Consider the following 9,950-nt stretch of genomic DNA (forward strand, 5'->3'; position numbering starts at 1 on the left):
TGAGGACCAAAGATGGAAGGGAAGACACCCTTTGGGCACCATGGGGTCCCTGAAATGGATGTCAGGAGCCTCAGTCCTCTGTTTGCAACTGCTCTGGGGGAGTCATGGTGAGAACTAACATGTATTAAATGCTTGCTCTGGGCCAGGCACTGTGCTAAGAACTGTTGCATTATGAAGGCAGTTTGTGTAAATGTTGGGAACATGGCCTAAGTGACACATGACTGGGTTCAAGCCCAACTTTACTACTCACTAGCTCTGTGACCTTCAGTAAGTTACTGAACCTATCTGTGCCTCAATTACTTCATTAATAAAATGGAAATAATAATAGTACCCTCCTGATAAAGTTGTTTGAAGATTAAGTACATTGTCATTCATGAAGCTCTTAGAATAGCATCGGCCACGTAGTAAGCAGTAAGTTTTTGCTATCAGTACTTTGTTGAATCCTCACACGAAGCTCTGAAGTAGATATTAATCTGTGAGGCTCAAAGAAGCCAAATGATTGACAACAGGGGTCCTCTTTGGGAGGACGCAGCTTCAGACCCCACCAGCCCCACAGCGTTTGGAAACTTTACCGCTGCTTCATCAACAGCAGGAACAAAGGTGGATTTCCAGCCTGCCTCTGGTGCCTAGCATGCCTCTAGGGCCCAGGCTGCTGGTGGCTTCAGGCCCAGCCAGAGGTCCCTCCCACCAACTCTTGCAGCACCCAGACCTGGGAACCTCCTAGAGGCCTCATCCTGCACCAACACCCCGGGCCTCCCCCATAGTCTCTCCTCCTTGCGCAGGATGCTGGCTGCCCAGACTGGAGGGACTCTTTCGATTACAGGATAAACAAACTGCTACTCTGGCCCAGCCCTCTGCTGGCTGGCTGTTCCCTGCCCCCCTCAATCCGCAGTGCATAGTCGCTATGTTCTCCTGCCAACTTGGCAGCTCGTCCCTGTCGTCTCTGCTGTTACTATCAACACCTCTGAGGGAGAAGAGAGAGGAGTCAGCTCTGATCGCCTGGCGCACTGATCAGCAAATTCATGTCAGAGCCAGCCCTGGAATGTCTCCCAAGCTCCCAAGCCTCCTGGTGGGGAAGGAAAAGTGGGCCTGATCACAGCCGCCCTGATTACAAACCAGTCTCCCAGCAGAGCAGCTGGGCCTGGGGGCAAAGCAGCAGACCTCCCAGAAGCAGGCAGCTCTGATAGAAAGGGTTGCAGGAGGATACTCAAAGCAGATGAACAAAATTGGGCTGTGGGGTCTGTCTCATCCCAGCCCTTGCCACGGTCCAGGGCAGTGTTGGTGGCTTTGATTCCTGAGATGGTTGGTCAAGGGTGGGCCAGCCTGTTGCCAGCGTTGAAGAAACAGGTCTTTCTCTCTCCAGACTGTGAGCCCTGGAATGCCTGGGCCGCGCATTCTTTCTCCTGTCTTTCTTGGACTCTTCGTATGCAGAGCTCTTGTCTCCCTTGTCAAATTGGATTGCGAACCCCTAAGCAACCACACTTTCCCCACTGAGTGGAAACTTCCCACAGATGGAAACCATCTTTTCCTTTTCCCAGCCCTCTACCCCAGCTTCTTGGGCTCTGCCCATTGGCTTTATAAAGCAGCTGACACCCTTATCTGGCTCCTATCAGGACTCCTGGGGCCCAGTTGAGAAGAAGAAAGAATCCCTTTCTCCAGGGACCCAGTGCCCATCCTTGAGCAAGGCCTGCCCATGGCACAGAGTCTGTCACCTACTCCTTGTCAAGACCCACGGTGGTCACTGTGCAACTTCTCCAGGTGGAACTGCCTTCCCAGCTTTCTCCCTGCTTGTCAAGGGAAGGCCTTTGGCATCAGTACAAGTAGTGGTTCAGGTGCTTCCTAATCCTTATACCACCCAGCTACCTGCTCTATGGATGTGGTTGTAAGCTCCCACTCTGGGTGGTGCCAGCCTGTTTTCTTCTCCAAGAGAGACACAGCCACCTTCCTGGCAAGACCTCCCAGGTTCCCGAAAGGCCAATTGACTTTTCAGGGGCCAGGAAATAGGAAAAGAGAATTCTTTTAGTGGGCCAGGATGGAAATAAGCCACAAGAGGCTACACCATTCTGCACCTGTGAGCGTCAGCTGATGCCCTGTCAGCGTTTCCATGACAAACTCGTATTTCTGGATGCCTCTCTTCCAGCTTCAAGAGCGTGCCTTGTGGTAAGACCTGACACTGAAAGTGCTTTCATAATTTTTTTCGCTAAAAAAGGTTGCATGCTCTAAAAACCCACCTGTTTCTTATATGTGTTTGCTTTTCATTCAGAGAGTTGTATGGGTGTTATATTTATACAGTATGCATGCAAACATGTGACACACGGGAGCTCTGTGGTGGAGAGCTGTCATGGCAAATCCACAACCACCACACAGTACGGTAAGACATTTCTCCTCCCTTAAACATCTCTCACATCCATCTGCCTGTCCCAAAGCCTGAACTTCTCCCCTTAGAGATTTACGACTTTTGAGCTTGAATAATTATCAATCCCTAAGAGTCTCCTGTATCAATAAACCACCCCCTAAAAGCTATCTTGTGATGAGGGGTTAGGAGAAGAACAGTGAGGCATCAGGAAAGATAGCCAAAGGGTAAAAGAACCCTAAAAGACGAGATGAGAGGTACCCAAGACAAATTACTTGTTTTACAAGTTTGCTAGGCCCACCTGTGGGAAGACACATGCGCGTGCGCACACACACACACACACACACACACACAAACACACACTTACACACACACACAGTGCTCCTTCTACACAGCAATTGTTCCCAAGTGGTGTTAGATTCACCTAGGATGCTTCCAAAAATGCAGATCCCCAGACCTTGTCCCAGACATGCTGAATCAGGTTTTCCGGGACTGGAGCCGAGCCCAGGACTCTGCATTGTAGGGAAGCACCCAGGCAATGCGGACGATCAGTCAGGTTTAGAAACCACTGATACTGAGGACAGAGCATCAGGAAAAAGAACAGCTGAACTTGGGTAGCAGCACCACCATTTATTGAGGGACCCTGGGCATTGCACTCTGTGAACGTGGGGGAGACATGAGACCCAGCTGCCAGGGCCTGTATGAGGCAGTGTTATGGAAATGACCATTGAAGACCATCAGACAGTACAAATGTTAATTGTTATCCCATACACAGCCAGGGCATGTGGCGTATGTGGGTACTAGGTCCATGTGCATCTAGGTACTTGGATTTCCTACAGAAAGGGCGAGTCTGATCTTCGTCATTCTCCTTCACCTAACTAAGCTCGTGGCTATCTTCACTTCCTGATGGACTTTCTCACTTTAGGACATGCCTCCTGTTCTCCTCTTCCAATAGCTTGGCATAGTCCCCAATAACTCAAAAAAAAATTTTCTATCTAATGTGTTTATATACCATCTATGATCTCTCAAATGATCATCCCTTCCGGGGAGTAAGAAGGAAGCGGGGTAGTCGCTCCTGTTTTATGACAATGGGAAACCCAGGCAGGTGGCTTTAGAGGACCATTTAAACGAACACATGCACACAAACACAATTGCTCGAACAGTGTCAGGGTTTCATGGACTAGCCAACACCTTTCTATGGTCCCCCGAGGAGTCCAGGAACCCAGGTAAAGAACAGCTGCCCGCCCCACCTGGCTCTGGCAGCCCAAGCCCCCTGAGCTCCCAGACGATCACTTTCAAACACAGGAAGCATCCTTTCAGCTGTGCCTTTGCTGAATGACTGACTTGTCACTCCCTTCTCCCCGCCCTCCACCCAGTTTGGAGATGAACTTGCCTGCTCTTCCCTCCCTCACCAAGAAAAAGGGTTAAAATCCAGTGACGCAGTGACACATCACCTGCATGAGAACAGAATCTTCTCAGACCAGACTGCACCTTCCCATTCCAGAGTCTGCAGCACGGAGTCTGAACTGCCGTAAGTTATCAGGACGATGGATGATCTTTATTGCAACAACAGAAAACAGCTCAAACTGGCTTAAACAACAAAAGGAATCTATGGGTCCATGACAATAATAAAAAGTCCGAGGTAGGGTGGGCTTTCTGCAAGGTCTGATCCATCTGCTCTTTGTTGTTGTTTTTTGTCTCTCCACCTGCCTCCCTGGTGTGAACTTTATCCTAAGACTCTCTGAGTCTCAGTGTTAATCGCCAGCGGTACCCAAAGTTGTATGGCACCTTCATTTCCTCTCAGGAGAGAGAATGAAAGCTGCTTTTTTGAAAGAAAAAAGTTCCATGAAAGAAAGTGGAAGCCTCTTTCCAACACCTATCAGTCCAGGTCTCCCCACGTTTCATTAGCCCACATTGGGAAACATCGCATCCCAATCAGAGCCTGTGACACTGGAGTGCTGCATGGCTTGGAAATTCAGAACGTGGTACAGAGGGCATGTCTCAGACCCCCAAGTCCTGGGCCTGGGCTTAGCGCCCCCACTGCTGTGCAACTTAAATTGCTTTCAGGAAAGGAATCCAAGACTGAAAAGAATTGATTTTGTAAATGCTCAGACTCCAGTCTTGTCCCACACAGGCCCTTGGCAAAAGCCTGAGTCTTCTCAGGAAGGAAAGGGGAAATGGGTTTTCCCTTTCTAGAAAGGAAAGGAAGCACAATCTGCAGTCAGTCAGCTGAGAGGAATGCAGGCCACATAGGGAGTTGGAGACTTGGGGTATTTATGCCTCCTTTTTCCTTTAGGCAGCCTATTTGGGTAGTTGTGAATGACTTGTTTATCCTCTCTGGCCTCTGTCAAAAAGAGTAAAATGGTTATCCCTTCCACTTTACAGCAATCCTGGGGAAGGTACCATAGTTTGGAAGGAAGCTGAGTCCTCAGAAGATTCTGGACTTGTGTTCTACTGCTCGGAGGACAGAGAGTGTGGTGTGTGGTGTGGTTTCTAGCCAGTCCTCCGTTGCCCAAACCATCCAGAGGTCTTTTAGTGTAACTCCAATAAAAGTTTGGGTCCCATGCAATCCCCATTAAAATCCCAATGGCATTTTTTAAAGAAATAGAACAAAAAATCATCAGATTTGTTTGGAACCACAAAAGACCCCGAATAGCCAAAGCAATATTAAAAAAAAAGAACAATACTGGAGGTATCACACTCCCTGATTTTTCCTTGTACTACAGGGCTACAATAATCAAAACAGCTTGGTATTGGCGGAAAAACAGACACATAGACCAATGGAATAGAATTGAGAACCCAGAAATAAAACCACATAAATATGGACAGATAATTTTTGACAAAGAAGCTAAAAACATACAATGGAGGAAAGACAGCCTCTTCAATAAATGGTGCTGGCAGAATTGGATAGCTATGTGCAAAAGAATGAAACTGGACTGCTATCTGTCACCATGTACCAAAATTAATTCAAAATGGATCAAAGACTTAAGCATAAGACCTGACACAATAAACTGCATTGAAGAAAACATAGGTACTAAACTTATGGACCTTGGGTTCAAAGAGCATTATATGAATTTGACTCCAAAGGCAATGGAAGTAAAAACTAAAATAAACAAATGGGATTATATGAAACTGAAAAGCTTCTGCACAGCAAAAGAAACTATTGACAAAATAATGAGGCAACCAACTGAATGGGAGAAGATTTTCGCAAACAGTTCCTCTGATAAGGGGCTAATATCCAAAATATACAAGGAACTCATGAAACTCAACAACAAAAAAACAAACAACCCAATTGAAAAATGGACAGAGGACCTGAAGAGACATTTCTCCAAAGAGGATATACAAATGGCAAATAGACATATGAAAAAATGCTCAACATCGCTAATCATCAGAGAAATGCAAATGAAAACCACAATGAGATATCACCTCACCCCAGTCAGAATGGCTTTCATCAACAAAACAAATAGTAACAAGTGTTGGAGAGGCTGTGGAGAAAAAGGAACTCTCATACACTGTTGGTGGGAATGCAGACTGGTGCAGCCGCTATGGAAGGCAGTGTGGAGGTTCCTCAAGAAATTACGAATAGAATTACCATATGACCCAGCAATCGCTCTCCTGGGTATCTACCCCAAAAATATAAAAGCATTTCTCTATAGAGACACGTGTACGCCAATGTTCATTGCAGCTTTGTTTACGGTGGCTAAGACATGGAAACAACCAAAATGTCCTTCGATAGATGAATGGATAAAGAAGTTGTGGTACATATACACAATGGAATACTATTCGGCGTTAAGGAAAGATGATATAGGAACATTTGTGACAACATGGATGGATCTCGAGAGAATAATGCTAAGTGAAACAAGTCAGACAGAAAAAGCAGAGAACCCTATGATTTCACTGATATGTGGTATATAAACCAAAAAGAACAAGACAAACAAATGAGAAACAAAAACTCATTGACACAGACAATAATTTAGTGGTTACCAGAGGGTAAGGGGGTGGGGGTGAGTGAGGAGGGTAAAGGGGATCAAATATATGGTGATGGAAGGAGAACTGACTCTGGGTGGTGAACACACAATGGGATTTATAGACGATGTAATACAGAATTGTACACCTGAAATCTATGTAAATTTACTAACAATTGTCACCCCAATAAAATTAATCAAAAAAAAAAAAAAAGTTTGGGTCCCATGAGGCCTTGGCTCACCTGGAGGTCATATAAAGAAACATTTTCAGCAACTGAAAGTCAAGGAATTCCAATTATTTATTTATATCTTTTGAAGAGATATAAACACTTAGCAAAGTTTTTCTAAAACCCCCTTTCCTCCTCCCTAATTCTCTCACATCCATAGCCACTCAAGGGCCTTTTACAAATCAAAGCTCCCATACTCTCTCAAAACCTAAATGTCTCCTCTCTTTCTGAGCTCTTTGTTATGGAGGGTAGCTTAGCCTCTTACGTCTGGTCCTTTCCTTTATCTTCCAGTCTCTCTTCCCAATAATTCACCCCACTCCACAACCCAGGAGATCAGGATAGCACAGTTATTAAGCCAGAAGTCTCCTCAGAATACTCACACTTTGATAAATCTTGTCCTCATCACATAAGTATCATTGGGGAAGACTTTCAGTCTCACATATGAGTATGATATTTATCACAGGAATTGACTCACTTCATTATGGAGGTAATAAATCCCATGATCTGCCATCTGCAAGCTGATGAATCAGGAAAACCAGTGGTATTCTTCCGTCCAAATCCAAAGGCCTAAGAACCCAAGGAGTCACTGGTATAAGTCTGGGGTCCAAAGGCCAGAAAACCAGGAATTCCTATAGCCGAGGGAGAAGATGGAGGTCCCAGCTCAAGAAGAGAGAGAATTCACCCTTCCTCCACCTTTTGGTTCTATTTGGACTCTCAACAGGTTGGATGATTGGTGCCATTTGCATTGGTTAGGACAATCTTCTTTACTCAAATGCTGATTCAAATGCTAATTTTTTCCAGAAACATCCTCACAGACCCACCAGAAATAATGTTTTACCAGCTATCTGGGCATTCGTTAGCCCAAACTGACATTTAAATTTAATCATCATGTACCCCATCTTGAAGCAGAACATCAGCTTTAGTTGTTTTTGCTAGTGCAGTTGGGGTCATGAACCATCCACCTGGAGAATATTGCCTTCTAATACCTTCCATTCCTGGAGTTGTTATTCTGAACAAGTGTGCAGGACATTCTCCACTGGCTCCCCCAGCTTCACTTTCCAGGCTTTTCTGCCCTGTTCTGAGATTCAGGAGGCTGACCTGTGTGGTCTATACCAAGAGGCTCCCTTTCTCTCGGTTTCTGGTTGGGCTTGGCCAATGAGAGGCATTGATAAGAGATGGGAAGGAAGAGGAGTTCCGGGTGTTTATTCTGCTAGCTCCCTTCCTGCTGGGCTGATGGTTGGTTAAAGCTCCTGTCCCAAGCCCTCTCCTAGCTGCAGCTGCCCTGGGATCTGGTTACTGCTCCCCACTTGCCCCTTGAGCCTAGAGGTGATAATTAGTCCCTATTGTTGCTGGTCCCTGGGACTCATTACTACCTTCCCTTGCTTCCTCACTCTTATTGCTTACCTGAACCCTGGAAACAGCCCTTCATCCAGCTCTTCTCACTACCTGGAGTGACAGGACCCACGCTGATTCAGGGTCCCCAACTTCCACAGCATTGTCATTTCATTGAGTCTCATCTGAGTGTTGTAAAGTAGAGCGGGGAGGGAGGAAGAATTACATTCTTATTTATGAAGGTTGTGACGTGAACCTTTTGAAAATGATTCAAATGTCAAGGTCTAACTTGCATTTTTACAAGTTAGAAATATCCACCATTTTTGGCCAAGTAAAGGGTTTAGACAGTGGCTGAAGAACAGCGTTTCTGAAAAGCTGAGTGAAAATGAATCCAGAGCTTGTCACTATTGTGACCTAACTACGGGACTACAACAACAAGGCAGGAACCACTAAAATGCAGGGTGGGGCTTTGCTGCACTACCCAGCCGGTCTACCTGATCTTGACCACAAGACCAAAAAAAGATAAACACCTAGCACATTCTACAGCAAGACTGAGTCAGTGATCAACATTTGAGGGATGCTGGAAAAGCCTCTCAACCTCAAAAATCCACACATGTACACATTTCCATCCCAGGCCCAAGTAAGATGCAACCATATCTGCCCATATCTGAAATTTCTTCAGTTGAGAGGCATAACTTTGCCTTTAGGCCAAATATAAATATGGTTTCCTGAAAAGAATAATTTAGTTACATTTGATTAATATTTCCATTATGTGCAAGGCACTGTGCTGTGCACTGGTTAATGTTTTAACCCTATCAGTTACCCTTGAATATGAATAGACTGGATATCAGAAGAAAGAAAAAATAAAGAGAAGTAGGGAGAAATGTGCCCAAAAGGGAGGAAGCTGAAGACACACTTTGCCTTTATTCATTCTGGGCTCAGGGGAGAGGCTCTGGATTGGAGATATCAATATGGGGTCTTGCAGCATACGGATGGTGTTTAAAGCCATGGGACTAGATAAGGCCACCTCAGAAAGAAGCCTAGAAAGGAGAGGAGATGATAGGAGAGGAGGAGAGAGGGAAGAAGAGGGGAAGACAGGAAAGAGAAGAGAGGAGAGACTGTTCAAGAACTAAGCCGTAGGGCATTCCAATCTTAGAGCCGGTGAAAAGGGAGATGGGAAAGGAACAGCTGGTGAAGTAGGAGGAAGATTGGTAGACGCTGGTGTCTGGAAGCAACTGAAGAAAGTGTTTCAAGAAGGTATTAATCAATTGACTTAAATTGTTGCTGATGGTTCAACAAAGAAGAACAGAGTATTGACCATTGAATTTGTCAGCATAGAAATCATTGGGAACTTTGATAAATGTGGTTTCATTGTCATGGCAGGTGCACAAGCCTGATTGGAGTATGTGTGACAGAGAACAGGAGGTAAGGAAATAGAAAGAGTACAGACAATTTTTTAAAGTTTTGCTCTGAATGGTGAGCAGACAAATGCTGAAGTAACTGGAGGAGAAGGTAGGGTCAAGAATCTTTTTTTTTTTCAAAGATGAGAGTTATATCCCCACTAGTATGCTGATGGAAATGGTCCAATAGAGAAAGAAAATTTTATGATGTGGATGAGAGAGCAGATAATTGCTGGAGTGGTGCCTTTTAATAAGCATAAAAAAAAGGGATCCAGTGCAGAAGGGGAGGGCCTGGCCTACGATAGACACATGGATGGTCCATTCATCATAAGAGGAGGGAAGGCAGAGTATGACAGCCTGAATACTGGAGGATGATATTTTTGGTGGTGAAAGGATAAGAATGTTTTGTTTTTTTATGTCTATTTTCTCAGTAGGAAAAAAATTATATCATTGGCTAAAAGTGAGAAGCAGGGAGAGTTGTGCTAAGGCCTGTGACACAGTTATCACAAGGAGTAGGACAGTGACTTTCCTGGGGGAGAGATTGTAGGATTACTGGGCAGCCAAAATAGTCCTCTGGAGGTCAAAGGTCACTAATTTAAAGGAAGTCCTTTCAGCACAGTCCTGTGTTTTTCTCCAGCCACATTCAGTAACTGGAGTGCAGTCGTAGAATAGG

At 45.2% G+C, this 9,950-nt stretch overlaps 1 long non-coding RNA gene across 1 annotated transcript; it reads left to right on the forward strand.

Annotated features, from left to right (window-relative positions):
- Positions 1-959: 959 nt before the first annotated feature.
- LOC308488509 lies at positions 960-6,517 on the forward strand. Its single transcript, XR_013991904.1, has 4 exons — positions 960-2,160; positions 2,264-2,371; positions 3,730-3,884; positions 4,739-6,517. It is a non-coding gene; the product is annotated as an uncharacterized lncRNA (long non-coding RNA).
- Positions 6,518-9,950: the final 3,433 nt, after the last annotated feature.

This window comes from Rhinolophus hipposideros (genome assembly GCF_964194185.1).
Source record: "Rhinolophus hipposideros genome assembly, chromosome: 20".
NCBI lineage: Eukaryota > Metazoa > Chordata > Mammalia > Chiroptera > Rhinolophidae > Rhinolophus > Rhinolophus hipposideros.